The 14,545-nt window shown below is 47.8% G+C and overlaps 1 protein-coding gene across 1 annotated transcript in view; it reads left to right on the top strand.

Moving 5' to 3' along the window:
• DBF4 (DBF4-CDC7 kinase regulatory subunit) overlaps positions 1-14,545 on the top strand; it is a 260,182-nt gene that overhangs the window by 114,082 nt on the left and 131,555 nt on the right. The gene's annotated exons all lie outside the window — the stretch shown is intronic.

Here is a 14,545-nt window from a genome sequence, read left to right as displayed (position 1 = left end):
GCATTCGAATTATTAGTTATGGCTTGATGTGTAAATTTGAGGTGTGTGTTGTGGAATTGGGTTGTGTTTTTTAAATATGTGGTTTTGAGTGGAATTATATGCTGTGTTTTGTAAATGTGTGGAGTTTAACTTGTGTGGCATTGAGTGAAATGCTTATTCAAATGATTTGTTATGATGTGGAGTGCATTTATGTGAATTTCTGTTATGTGGCATAGTGCATTTATGTTGTATTGAGAAGAGTGCAGTGTAATTATGTGGAGCTGCGTGCTATAATGTGGAGTGTAAATATGTTGTGTGGCGCAGAACTGTGTGGCATTGAGTTGTGTTGTGTGGAATTATGTGGCATGGTTTGTAGTGGTACAGTGTGGCAGGGTGTGGAGTAGTATTTTATAATGTAGAATTATGTGGCATTTTGCAACGTTTATTAATTTTTTGAGAGTGCAATTATTTATTTTGGAATTGAGTGGATATATATGTAGTGTAAATATGTTGCGTGAAATGTAGGTTGGAGTGTAATTATGTGTACTGAAATTATATGAAGTTGAATTGTGTTGTGTGGAGTGTAATTCTATGGTTTGGAGTGAAGTGTGATCATGTGTAATTTGTTATTGTTTTATAATTATGTGACGTGGAACTGTGTGTAATTGCATTTTGTGGCATTTTATTATAAGATGTTGTGCGTAGTGTATTTATGCGGAATGGATTTGAGGGTAAGGATTTCTGTGTACGTGTGATGCTTACCAATATTTGCAGGAATGTTGTGTGGCCACGTATATGCACTATCCAGAAGCCAAACATCACTAAATTGGTGAAACCATGTGCCTTGAAGGTAGTAGAGTATTCGTGTTATGGACGTTTTAACTAGCCATGATTTTGGACCGCTCTTTGGGTAGAAAAAAAGGGCTGATTTAAAGATTGTATGTGCTAGAATTAAAAAGGGAGTTGGGGTAACCATCCAAGTTGTGGGCAAAGTAAGTAAGGGTACAAAAACACTTTAACCGTTCACTCCATGAGTATGTACGTTAGGATCGCAGGCCACCAAACAAGACATTGAAGGTAAAAGAGTTTCTGTTCTTACTCTGAAATCCTTTTTGCCTGCTTGGTGCACGCAGACGTTGAGTTCGCCGAGAAGACCCGGTAGCCTCTTCTTGCTGTGTACAGGGCGGGGCGCCCTGTGCAGCCGCACCTGGTGCTGTCCAGGGGTGTATGAGAAATAAAACTGATTTAGAAAGCACCCAGTGCAGAGTTTCTTGTGTGTCCATGGGTTTTCAGACACTAATAACAATGTATAGGTAACTTTGCTGGTTAATGTTCCTGCTGGCGAGAGAGATTGGAGTTTTATCTAGTGGCTGTTTCCACTCATGCTAAAGTAGCGCAGATTATTAAGATGCGTGCTGCAAAGAACCTGTCCCTGTGTGTCCAGAGGTTTTCAGGCAACTATAAAAATGTAAAGGTAACTTTGATCACTCCTGCAGGAACATTATTTGCCAGAGTTTTATGTAGTGGCTGTTTCCACTCATGCTAAAGTAGTGCAGAGGATTAAGATGCCTGCTGCAGAGAGATTGACATCCTGCCAAGAACGGAAGTAAGCCTGATAAAGGCTGAAAGCGGCAAGGAACTGGGGAGTAAGTAGGCACATTGCTTATTGGGCGCGAGTGAGGCGTTGATGATGGAGGGGGGAACAGGGTTGCCCGAGCCCGCTGGCTGCCTGCTCTGAAACTCAGCTGCCTTTCCACGGGGCGCCTTCCACTACTTTTCCTGGAGCCTTCAGCACTATTTCTCCCGGTTCAAAGAACTTTAAAAAACAAGAGTTGGGTGATCCGCTCACAATAAAACCACGGAGGCTGGCGCTATTGCTAAAGATGAAGCACGTAGCACGCCTCACTGCTTAAAAAACATTTATTATTGAAAAAAATATTTGGGCAGCTCCACAGAATAAAAAGAAAGGCACAAGGCATGCTACACGGTTAAAAAGTGTGTGTGTGTGTGTGTGTATATATATATATATATGTATGTAAAGTAAAACAAACCAGGCTGGCAAGTTGGTTCATAACCAACCCGGGGGCATGCAGAGAAGAGTTGCCCACTTGGGCTCAATTATCAGCTAATTTGTAGGCGCGCGAGTTACTGAACAGAGTTGGATTGTATTGGAGTGGAGCTATACTTCCACTCGTTGATTCGAGACTTGTCACATAATTCCATGCGAGGTCCTCAGCGCATGCACGCAACCTTATATTTAAAAGTGTTGATAATTAGAAACATGAACATTTTGTGCTCTTTTATGCCAATGAAATGATTTGTAATCATGCCGTGTTTCCAGCCGTTTTGCAACAAAAGTCATTGAATGTGAAATCTACTTGTAAAACTACGAGTCTTTCTTCACTATCTTTCTCTCAGTAGTTTCGGTCACATGATTGTATGTGTTGCACACTGTTTAAAATGGCGATTGAAATTAATTGAAGCTTCGGTGAACAAGCCTGCTGGTCAGGCAAAATGCGTCTGAGGGCTGTCTAAAAATAAAATTCTTTGGCCAGCACTCAGTCTCGTCACCTTGTGGTTTTACTACTTGAGAGGTGAAGTGTTGTAAGGACCTGACTTTGGAGGTCCTTTTTTGGACGAGACACCCTACAATCTGAAGTGAGGAGGAGTAGAAGCTGCACATACTGCCGCCCCCCGAAGCTGAATTAAGGAGGAGAGTCCCCCGAAAGAAGCAAGAAGCTCACCTGCCCCCGGCGCGAAGGACGGGTGTCGGAGGACTCACGCCACAAGCAACGGTTGGCAGGTAGGAGACGCCATAAGTTTCGGGAAGCGGGGAAGCCAGGTGACCCGTAGAGACTTTGCGCTATTATCGTAAAGCGCCTGGCGGTTGCTGGTCAGGAACGCCGGTTCCGTGATTATTCTTAAACGAAGATGTCAGCCTAAGAACTTCTGGAGCGTGAGGCAACTGCTCTCTCCATTTTCGACGATACAGGTGCAGCAAGTGCAAAACCGGCAACACGAGAAATAATTGCAAAAACACCTGACGAAACGGCAAGACTAAAGAGGCTAGAGAAACTCAAGCGTGGAGAACTATCGAAATGGTGGGAACAAAAATCCCTCCAACGCTATTTGGAAGTTAAAAGGATCCCTCGTGGCTTAAGGATTATGGTGGCGCCTACTTACGAAGATCCCGACCCCAATATGCTACGTGAATGGGCGGAGAACAACCATGACGCAGCTTGCAGAAGTTTGACGATTCTGATCAAGTACGCCGAGTCCAGGGCGCTAGGTGGCGCCAAACCAAGATGGCCGCACCGTAGTGAGGCTCTCGCCTGATCGAGCCTTTGAACTATCCTCTTGACCATCCTGACTGGGAAAAACTACCCAGTCACCTCGCCATTGTGCCTGCGACGCTTCCCTGAACACAGCGGTGCCAAGAACGTCTAAATCGCCCAGAAATAGGCGGAGATATCCATCGACTTGCCTGGAGGCGGACTGAGACGCCGGTCCGAGACCTGCCGATCCGAGGGACAGCCTGCTAGGAAACTCCGTGGCTTTGCGGCCTCATCGGAACTGCGACACCATCTACCAGCGGAAAAGTGCGGCGCCGCCAATCAACCTGTGCCAGTGTTTCGTTGAGTGAGGACCTTACTGTACTGAAGGTGAGCCCTCCTTAACGGAGACGGGACGTACATAAACAGGAGGAAAACGAACAACGACAAAAAGAGCGCGAAAGTTAACAGCCGCCGGCAAGCTTAACTGACCCGACTGCTGCAACGTGTAACGGCCGGCGCTCCACTGCACATTTACTTATCGGCTGGGGCGTTGCATGCGGAGCCGGGGACACAGTTTTCGCCGAGCGCTACGTGACATTTTGCACAGCAGCGAACAGCGACCGTACATGCCCGCTCACCAACCGCGGCCTCCCCGCTGCCTCCACATTGCCGGAAGCTACCTGCAACCGCCCGAGGCCTGGAGGCCCAGAAATAGTGCTTGTGGGGCCGGGAAAGCATTTCCAAATAAGATAGCGGGGCCCGCCCGCTCTCCTGCAGCGACCTTCCCGCCGCCCATTGCCCGCCGGCAACTACCTGTGGATCGGAGCCGCTGTGGCCCAGCATTATCACCGGCACCTGATTTCTCTGACTGGGAGACGCGGCGAACAGCTAACGGACCACCCGCTTGCATTGCTCAGACCAATGCGAAGAGTCAACTACGGCGGCAAACCAAAAGGAAGAGGCAGAGGTGCAGGAGGCGCAAAAGGAGAAAACAAAGCGTTGCGCCAGGCAAGCCCAAGAAATAGCTGCCGGTATGGAAGAAAAAGATAAGGACATGACAATATTGAACTTAACTAACATCACCCTCACACCAAAAGAAGAAAAAGTTTTGAAACTTGGCCTCTCTTTCTGTCCTCCAGCAGATTTCAATTATGTGGATACACGAATCGACACGTATAAATTTGTTAGAAATCTCAAGCTCAAAAAGTTCTTTGCCTTGAACAAACAGCACAAAAAATCGATGCCAACTATCCTTAATGATGAGCAAAACGTCAGCAAGAGTCTATCAGTAGCTGATATGGACCTTCTACTCAACCTACGAAGTATTGATTCTCCAGCCAGCAGCGAGACGGATGAACTCTCACAAGGTGCAAGCTACAATGCCGGAGAAATCTGTGAAGCCACGAGTAGTCAAGCAATGATGATTGCAAAAGAGCAGGATGTCAACATCAACAGAACTGTATCCACAGACTTTAGACCAAGCTCAAAATTTACTCCATTGAGCCTACGGGACACAGTTGATATTTTTCATGAACTGGTGGTTAACGATTTGAAAAATCTAGAAAAATGCACAAGTGTACAATATAAAAATTTCACTCAGCAAGAAAAGGAGTATTCAGCGTTAATTACTAAACTGAAATCAGATAACAATTGTATAGTAAGTAACGCCGACAAAGGGGGAAATGTAGTCCTCTGGGACAGAGGGCAATATCTAAGTGAGGCATACAAGCAGCTAAACAATCGCTGTAACTATGCAAAAATTACAGAGGTAGCCATGAATAACCAGTTTGAGTTATATAACAATCGACTACAAGAATGGTACCGGCAAAGCCTCATCTCCCTTGAAGAACTGAAATTTCTAAAAATTGTTACGCCAATTACACAAGTGTTTTACCTTATACCTAAGGTACATAAAAGTGCAGTTAACCCGCCAGGACGCCCCATTATCTCTGCGATAGGGGGGGCGCTAGAGAATACATCAAAATACATTGACTCATTTCTGTGCTCCTTAGTGAAGCAACTTCCCTCTTTCATCCAAGACTCTAGCGATTTCCTGCGGAAAATCTATGATTTACCATGGGAAAAAGATCCTTTGCTGGTGACTATTGACGTCACAGCGTTATACACCAGCATCAGACATGAGGATGGCCTTCGAGCCATCAAACATTTCCTGAAAGAACGCCCAATTAATCTTTGGCTACATACTCAAATGCTACGGGCTATGGTATCGGTCTGTCTTAATAATATCTATTTTCTTTTTGACACCATCCTATACAAGCAGATCTGTGGGACCGCGATGGGCACCTGCTTCGCCCCCAGCTATGCTAATTTGCATATGGGCTGGTGGGAGGAGCAGGTGGTCCGAGCGGAATTCCAGAAGGAGTGGGAAGAAAATATCCTCCATTGAAGTAGATATAGATGACCTATTCCTAATCTGGAAAGGATCAGAGGAAAGTGCCCAGAATTTCATTAACAAATTGCGAACTAATAACCTCAATTTGAAGTTCACGAGTGAAATCAGCGCCACCTCACTCAATTTCCTGGATCTCACTATATTTATCAAAAATGGGATATTACATTCGAACTTATACAGGAAACCCACAGCAGGAAACACGCTGCTGCACGCGGCAAGTTTCCACCCAAGCAACCTAGTTAGAAGCATACCGTATGGTGAAAGTCTAAGGGCCATCCGGAATTGCAGTGATCAAGAGAACCTGGAGAAAGAATTCGTAACCCTTAACACACGGTTTAAAGACAGAGGGTACACTCAAGAAAATATCAATAGTTGTATTAAAAAGGCAAAAAAATGCAGCAGAGAAGACATCCTATTCAACAAAAATAAACCCCAAGGCAGAAAGAAATCTGAGTCTACTCAGGTCAGAATGATCACTTCGTACAATAAAAAGCATAAAGAAGTGAGGAAGATCTTAACTAGGCACTGGCATTTGATTGCCAATGATCCCATTCTCCAAGATATAGTCCAAAAGAGACCAGCTATCACGTTTAGGAAAGCGAGGTCTTTCAAACAGATGCTTGTCTCCAATATGCTTCCACTTAAACAAAAATCAAAAGGAGGCGGGGCAGACTGGCTAAAAAAGAAACCAGGGTTCATAAAATGCACAAAGTGTAAGGCCTGTAAGTTAGGGGTTAACACACAATCATATGGGATAGGCCTGTCTGAAAGAATAAAACAAATCAAAGGCTTTTTTAATTGTAAAACAGACTATGCTGTCTACGTACTTCAGTGCCCATGTGGTCTGAGGTACGTGGGCAGCACGATACATCCGGTGCATATCAGAATTTTGCAGCACATGAGAGCCATCCGTAACGCTGATAAAACATACCCGGTGGCTCGCCATTTCGAAGTAAAACATAACAAAAATGAAGCAGGGCTCTGCTATTTTGTAATTGACTGTGTGCCAAAAAATGTAAGAAGCGGAGATAGACTAAAGAAATTAAGACGTCTCGAATCAAGGTACATTTTGGAACTCAATTCGAACGCCCCGGGAGGTCTAAATTTAGAAGAAGATCTTAGTACACATTTGTAGGAAGAAACAGAGGATCCTGGTCCCAATAGACTTTTGTATTCCTATATCTGAAAACGTAGAAAATGTTGAGAAAGTAGCAGTAACCTCATTTTAATTATTTTTGTTTAAATGTTGCACAAACATGTCTGAGCACTATGTCTACACAACTTATGGATATTCCACTGGGGGTAGTTTGATTAAATGACCAACAATTGCCCACTAGGGCAGTATGTAAAGTAAAACAAACCAGGCTGGCAGGTTGGTTCATAACCAACCCGGGGGCATGCAGAGAAGAGTTGCCCACTTGGGCTCAATTATCAGCTAATTTGTAGGCGCGCGAGTTACTGAACAGAGTTGTATTGTATTGGAGTGGAGCTATACTACCACTCGTTGATTCGAGACTTGTCACATAATTCCGTGCGAGGTCCTCAGCGCATGCACGCAACCTTATATTTAAAAGTGTTGATAATTAGAAACATGAACATTTTGTGCTCTTTTATGCCAATGAAATGATTTGTAATCATGCCGTGTTTCCAGCCGTTTTGCAACAAAAGTCATTGAATGTGAAATCTACTTGTAAAACTACGAGTCTTTCTTCACTATCTTTCTCTCAGTAGTTTCGGTCACATGATTGTATGTGTTGCACACTGTTTAAAATGGCGATTGAAATGAATTGAAGCTTCGGTGAACAAGCCTGCTGGTCAGGCGAAACGCATCCGAGGGCTGTCTAAAAATAAAATTCTTTGGCCAGCACACAGTCTCGTCACCTTGTGGTTTTACTACTTGAGAGGTGAAATATATATATATATATACACATATATATATATATATATATATATATATTACGCTCCATGGGGTTGTCCAAGTAGCGGGTAGCACCCGAGCCTGCGTGCGCCTTCCCCAAAGCGTTAGTTGGTATGGGCAGTTGCGTGTTTGAAATAGGCCCGACGCGTTTCGGAATTTTTTTTTTCCTCATCAGGGGCCAGCAGTAAAGTGCATGACGTCTACCATCTCCCTGTATGAAAACACATATTGTGCTTGTGGGAGATGTAGTCCATATATCCTGGATGGATGCACTCTCAAATTACTGCTCGTTCCAAGGCTCTACCATGAGCCCCAAACATCACTCCTGTCCTCATCCATCACGCAGCTCCACATACGAGACTCCTTGGATAGCGAGTCTCGTGGCCCCCGTTTCTTCGGGGTGGTGCAACCCAGCGGCAGGACCGCCGCTAATGTATTACGCTCCATGGGGTTGTCCAAGTAGCGGGTAGCACCCGAGCCTGCGTGCGCCTTCCCCAAAGCGTTAGTTGGTATGGGCAGTTGCGTGTTTGAAATAGGCCCGACGCGTTTCGGAATTTTTTTTTCCTCATCAGGGGCCAGCAGTAAAGTGCATGACGTCTACCATCTCCCTGTATGAAAACACATATTGTGCTTGTGGGAGATGTAGTCCATATATCCTGGATGGATGCACTCTCAAATTACTGCTCGTTCCAAGGCTCTACCATGAGCCCCAAACATCACTCCTGTCCTCATCCATCACGCAGCTCCACATACGAGACTCCTTGGATAGCGAGTCTCGTGGCCCCCGTTTCTTCGGGGTGGTGCAACCCAGCGGCAGGACCGCCGCTAATGTATTACGCTCCATGGGGTTGTCCAAGTAGCGGGTAGCACCCGAGCCTGCGTGCGCCTTCCCCAAAGCGTTAGTTGGTATGGGCAGTTGCGTGTTTGAAATAGGCCCGACGCGTTTCGGAAATTTTTTTTCCTCATCAGGGGCCAGCAGTAAAGTGCATGACGTCTACCATCTCCCTGTATGAAAACACATATTGTGCTTGTGGGAGATGTAGTCCATATATCCTGGATGGATGCACTCTCAAATTACTGCTCGTTCCAAGGCTCTACCATGAGCCCCAAACATCACTCCTGTCCTCATCCATCACGCAGCTCCACATACGAGACTCCTTGGATAGCGAGTCTCGTGGCCCCCGTTTCTTCGGGGTGGTGCAACCCAGCGGCAGGACCGCCGCTAATGTATTACGCTCCATGGGGTTGTCCAAGTAGCGGGTAGCACCCGAGCCTGCGTGCGCCTTCCCCAAAGCGTTAGTTGGTATGGGCAGTTGCGTGTTTGAAATAGGCCCGACGCGTTTCGGAAATTTTTTTTCCCTCATCAGGGGCCAGCAGTAAAGTGCATGACGTCTACCATCTCCCTGTATGAAAACACATATTGTGCTTGTGGGAGATGTAGTCCATATATCCTGGATGGATGCACTCTCAAATTACTGCTCGTTCCAAGGCTCTACCATGAGCCCCAAACATCACTCCTGTCCTCATCCATCACGCAGCTCCACATACGAGACTCCTTGGATAGCGAGTCTCGTGGCCCCCGTTTCTTCGGGGTGGTGCAACCCAGCGGCAGGACCGCCGCTAATGTATTACGCTCCATGGGGTTGTCCAAGTAGCGGGTAGCACCCGAGCCTGCGTGCGCCTTCCCCAAAGCGTTAGTTGGTATGGGCAGTTGCGTGTTTGAAATAGGCCCGACGCGTTTCGGAAATTTTTTTTCCTCATCAGGGGCCAGCAGTAAAGTGCATGACGTCTACCATCTCCCTGTATGAAAACACATATTGTGCTTGTGGGAGATGTAGTCCATATATCCTGGATGGATGCACTCTCAAATTACTGCTCGTTCCAAGGCTCTACCATGAGCCCCAAACATCACTCCTGTCCTCATCCATCACGCAGCTCCACATACGAGACTCCTTGGATAGCGAGTCTCGTGGCCCCCGTTTCTTCGGGGTGGTGCAACCCAGCGGCAGGACCGCCGCTAATGTATTACGCTCCATGGGGTTGTCCAAGTAGCGGGTAGCACCCGAGCCTGCGTGCGCCTTCCCCAAAGCGTTAGTTGGTATGGGCAGTTGCGTGTTTGAAATAGGCCCGACGCGTTTCGGAAATTTTTTTTCCTCATCAGGGGCCAGCAGTAAAGTGCATGACGTCTACCATCTCCCTGTATGAAAACACATATTGTGCTTGTGGGAGATGTAGTCCATATATCCTGGATGGATGCACTCTCAAATTACTGCTCGTTCCAAGGCTCTACCATGAGCCCCAAACATCACTCCTGTCCTCATCCATCACGCAGCTCCACATACGAGACTCCTTGGATAGCGAGTCTCGTGGCCCCCGTTTCTTCGGGGTGGTGCAACCCAGCGGCAGGACCGCCGCTAATGTATTACGCTCCATGGGGTTGTCCAAGTAGCGGGTAGCACCCGAGCCTGCGTGCGCCTTCCCCAAAGCGTTAGTTGGTATGGGCAGTTGCGTGTTTGAAATAGGCCCGACGCGTTTCGGAAATTTTTTTTCTCATCAGGGGCCAGCAGTAAAGTGCATGACGTCTACCATCTCCCTGTATGAAAACACATATTGTGCTTGTGGGAGATGTAGTCCATATATCCTGGATGGATGCACTCTCAAATTACTGCTCGTTCCAAGGCTCTACCATGAGCCCCAAACATCACTCCTGTCCTCATCCATCACGCAGCTCCACATACGAGACTCCTTGGATAGCGAGTCTCGTGGCCCCCGTTTCTTCGGGGTGGTGCAACCCAGCGGCAGGACCGCCGCTAATGTATTACGCTCCATGGGGTTGTCCAAGTAGCGGGTAGCACCCGAGCCTGCGTGCGCCTTCCCCAAAGCGTTAGTTGGTATGGGCAGTTGCGTGTTTGAAATAGGCCCGACGCGTTTCGGAATTTTTTTTTCCTCATCAGGGGCCAGCAGTAAAGTGCATGACGTCTACCATCTCCCTGTATGAAAACACATATTGTGCTTGTGGGAGATGTAGTCCATATATCCTGGATGGATGCACTCTCAAATTACTGCTCGTTCCAAGGCTCTACCATGAGCCCCAAACATCACTCCTGTCCTCATCCATCACGCAGCTCCACATACGAGACTCCTTGGATAGCGAGTCTCGTGGCCCCCGTTTCTTCGGGGTGGTGCAACCCAGCGGCAGGACCGCCGCTAATGTATTACGCTCCATGGGGTTGTCCAAGTAGCGGGTAGCACCCGAGCCTGCGTGCGCCTTCCCCAAAGCGTTAGTTGGTATGGGCAGTTGCGTGTTTGAAATAGGCCCGACGCGTTTCGGAAATTTTTTTTCCTCATCAGGGGCCAGCAGTAAAGTGCATGACGTCTACCATCTCCCTGTATGAAAACACATATTGTGCTTGTGGGAGATGTAGTCCATATATCCTGGATGGATGCACTCTCAAATTACTGCTCGTTCCAAGGCTCTACCATGAGCCCCAAACATCACTCCTGTCCTCATCCATCACGCAGCTCCACATACGAGACTCCTTGGATAGCGAGTCTCGTGGCCCCCGTTTCTTCGGGGTGGTGCAACCCAGCGGCAGGACCGCCGCTAATGTATTACGCTCCATGGGGTTGTCCAAGTAGCGGGTAGCACCCGAGCCTGCGTGCGCCTTCCCCAAAGCGTTAGTTGGTATGGGCAGTTGCGTGTTTGAAATAGGCCCGACGCGTTTCGGTAATTTTTTTTCCTCATCAGGGGCCAGCAGTAAAGTGCATGACGTCTACCATCTCCCTGTATGAAAACACATATTGTGCTTGTGGGAGATGTAGTCCATATATCCTGGATGGATGCACTCTCAAATTACTGCTCGTTCCAAGGCTCTACCATGAGCCCCAAACATCACTCCTGTCCTCATCCATCACGCAGCTCCACATACGAGACTCCTTGGATAGCGAGTCTCGTGGCCCCCGTTTCTTCGGGGTGGTGCAACCCAGCGGCAGGACCGCCGCTAATGTATTACGCTCCATGGGGTTGTCCAAGTAGCGGGTAGCACCCGAGCCTGCGTGCGCCTTCCCCAAAGCGTTAGTTGGTATGGGCAGTTGCGTGTTTGAAATAGGCCCGACGCGTTTCGGAATTTTTTTTTCCTCATCAGGGGCCAGCAGTAAAGTGCATGACGTCTACCATCTCCCTGTATGAAAACACATATTGTGCTTGTGGGAGATGTAGTCCATATATCCTGGATGGATGCACTCTCAAATTACTGCTCGTTCCAAGGCTCTACCATGAGCCCCAAACATCACTCCTGTCCTCATCCATCACGCAGCTCCACATACGAGACTCCTTGGATAGCGAGTCTCGTGGCCCCCGTTTCTTCGGGGTGGTGCAACCCAGCGGCAGGACCGCCGCTAATGTATTACGCTCCATGGGGTTGTCCAAGTAGCGGGTAGCACCCGAGCCTGCGTGTTTGGGGCTCATGGTAGAGCCTTGGAACGAGCAGTAATTTGAGAGTGCATCCATCAGGATATATGGACTACATCTCCCACAAGCACAATATGTGTTTTCATACAGGGAGATGGTAGACGTCATGCACTTTACTGCTGGCCCCTGATGAGGAAAATAAATTTCCGAAACGCGTCGGGCCTATTTCAAACACGCAACTGCCCATACCAACTAACGCTTTGGGGAAGGCGCACGCAGGCTCGGGTGCTACCCGCTACTTGGACAACCCCATGGAGCGTAATACATTAGCGGCGGTCCTGCCGCTGGGTTGCACCACCCCGAAGAAACGGGGGCCACGAGACTCGCTATCCAAGGAGTCTCGTATGTGGAGCTGCGTGATGGATGAGGACAGGAGTGATGTTTGGGGCTCATGGTAGAGCCTTGGAACGAGCAGTAATTTGAGAGTGCATCCATCCAGGATATATGGACTACATCTCCCACAAGCACAATATGTGTTTTCATACAGGGAGATGGTAGACGTCATGCACTTTACTGCTGGCCCCTGATGAGGAAAATAAATTTCCGAAACGCGTCGGGCCTATTTCAAACACGCAACTGCCCATACCAACTAACGCTTTGGGGAAGGCGCACGCAGGCTCGGGTGCTACCCGCTACTTGGACAACCCCATGGAGCGTAATACATTAGCGGCGGTCCTGCCGCTGGGTTGCACCACCCCGAAGAAACGGGGGCCACGAGACTCGCTATCCAAGGAGTCTCGTATGTGGAGCTGCGTGATGGATGAGGACAGGAGTGATGTTTGGGGCTCATGGTAGAGCCTTGGAACGAGCAGTAATTTGAGAGTGCATCCATCCAGGATATATGGACTACATCTCCCACAAGCACAATATGTGTTTTCATACAGGGAGATGGTAGACGTCATGCACTTTACTGCTGGCCCCTGATGAGGAAAATAAATTTCCGAAACGCGTCGGGCCTATTTCAAACACGCAACTGCCCATACCAACTAACGCTTTGGGGAAGGCGCACGCAGGCTCGGGTGCTACCCGCTACTTGGACAACCCCATGGAGCGTAATACATTAGCGGCGGTCCTGCCGCTGGGTTGCACCACCCCGAAGAAACGGGGGCCACGAGACTCGCTATCCAAGGAGTCTCGTATGTGGAGCTGCGTGATGGATGAGGACAGGAGTGATGTTTGGGGCTCATGGTAGAGCCTTGGAACGAGCAGTAATTTGAGAGTGCATCCATCCAGGATATATGGACTACATCTCCCACAAGCACAATATGTGTTTTCATACAGGGAGATGGTAGACGTCATGCACTTTACTGCTGGCCCCTGATGAGGAAAATAAATTTCCGAAACGCGTCGGGCCTATTTCAAACACGCAACTGCCCATACCAACTAACGCTTTGGGGAAGGCGCATGCAGGCTCGGGTGCTACCCGCTACTTGGACAACCCCATGGAGCGTAATATATATATATATATATATATATATATATATATACATACATACATACATACATACATCCATCCATCCCCAGTAGGTAGTTATAGTTAGGATTGGCTACCATAGGAAATCCGCAACATTCTATTGGGAATAACTCTGGCGCCGGTTGAGGGATTTGTGTGTAATTTTCCAAAGTTTTGGCCAGCTCCGCTCCGCTCCTTCCCTGGAAGTTTCGGGGGGATTCTTGAAGTGGGGGCTGAGAAAAAGGGGGGTCTCAAAACGTGTTTTCCCCATGTTAATTTCCATAGGACGGTCTGACAAGTCTACAGCCCGAACCGCTGAATGGAATTGCGCCAAACTTGGCAAAATTGTAGGGACTGGTACGCAGATGCGCCTTTGCTATATTTGGTGAAAATTGCTCCAGTGGTTTTTTTTTTAAATTAACTTCAAAAACACATATATATCTATAGGCGCGCTCACCGGTACGCGTACCGGGGAGCGCACCCGGCGCGCTACGGAAGTGCGCGAGTGGAACGCTGATTGGCTGTCGGGTGTCTGTCAACATTCTAAACAGTCCGGAGAGTCCGCCATCTTGTGTCTCGGTAGAATCGAGAAGCAAGAGGTGAAAATGAAAGGGGGAAATAATTAAAAGGGGGCAGAGTAGACACCCTCTGACCCCCTAGGTTTTCTGAGGGGGGCCTAGAAGGACCCTGAAGGGCAAAAAACCTTTTTTTGGGGGGGGAAATTTTCGCAGCAGAAACAGATTTATTCACATGTTTCCTTGCTTTTTCAATCTGTGGACAAAATTGGTTGGACCAGTTCCATTTTTGCCTTTGGCATATATTAGAAAATACCAAGGCAGTGTTTGGAAAAAGTGACATCAATTGCCCCAAGATGTCCTTTAAAAGCATTTCCAGACCTACCCCAGTCAAAGTGCCCAAGTCATTGCCACCACAGTGCACAATTATAAGGTCAGGGTGTGGTAAATGCATAAAGGATTTTACCAATGGTATCAATTGGTGACTTCTCAATCCTCTCTGTCCAATCCATACAATGTCC

This window comes from Lissotriton helveticus, chromosome 10 (genome assembly GCF_964261635.1).
Source record: "Lissotriton helveticus chromosome 10, aLisHel1.1, whole genome shotgun sequence".
NCBI lineage: Eukaryota > Metazoa > Chordata > Amphibia > Caudata > Salamandridae > Lissotriton > Lissotriton helveticus.
This window is presented reverse-complemented; position numbering and strand designations above follow the sequence as displayed.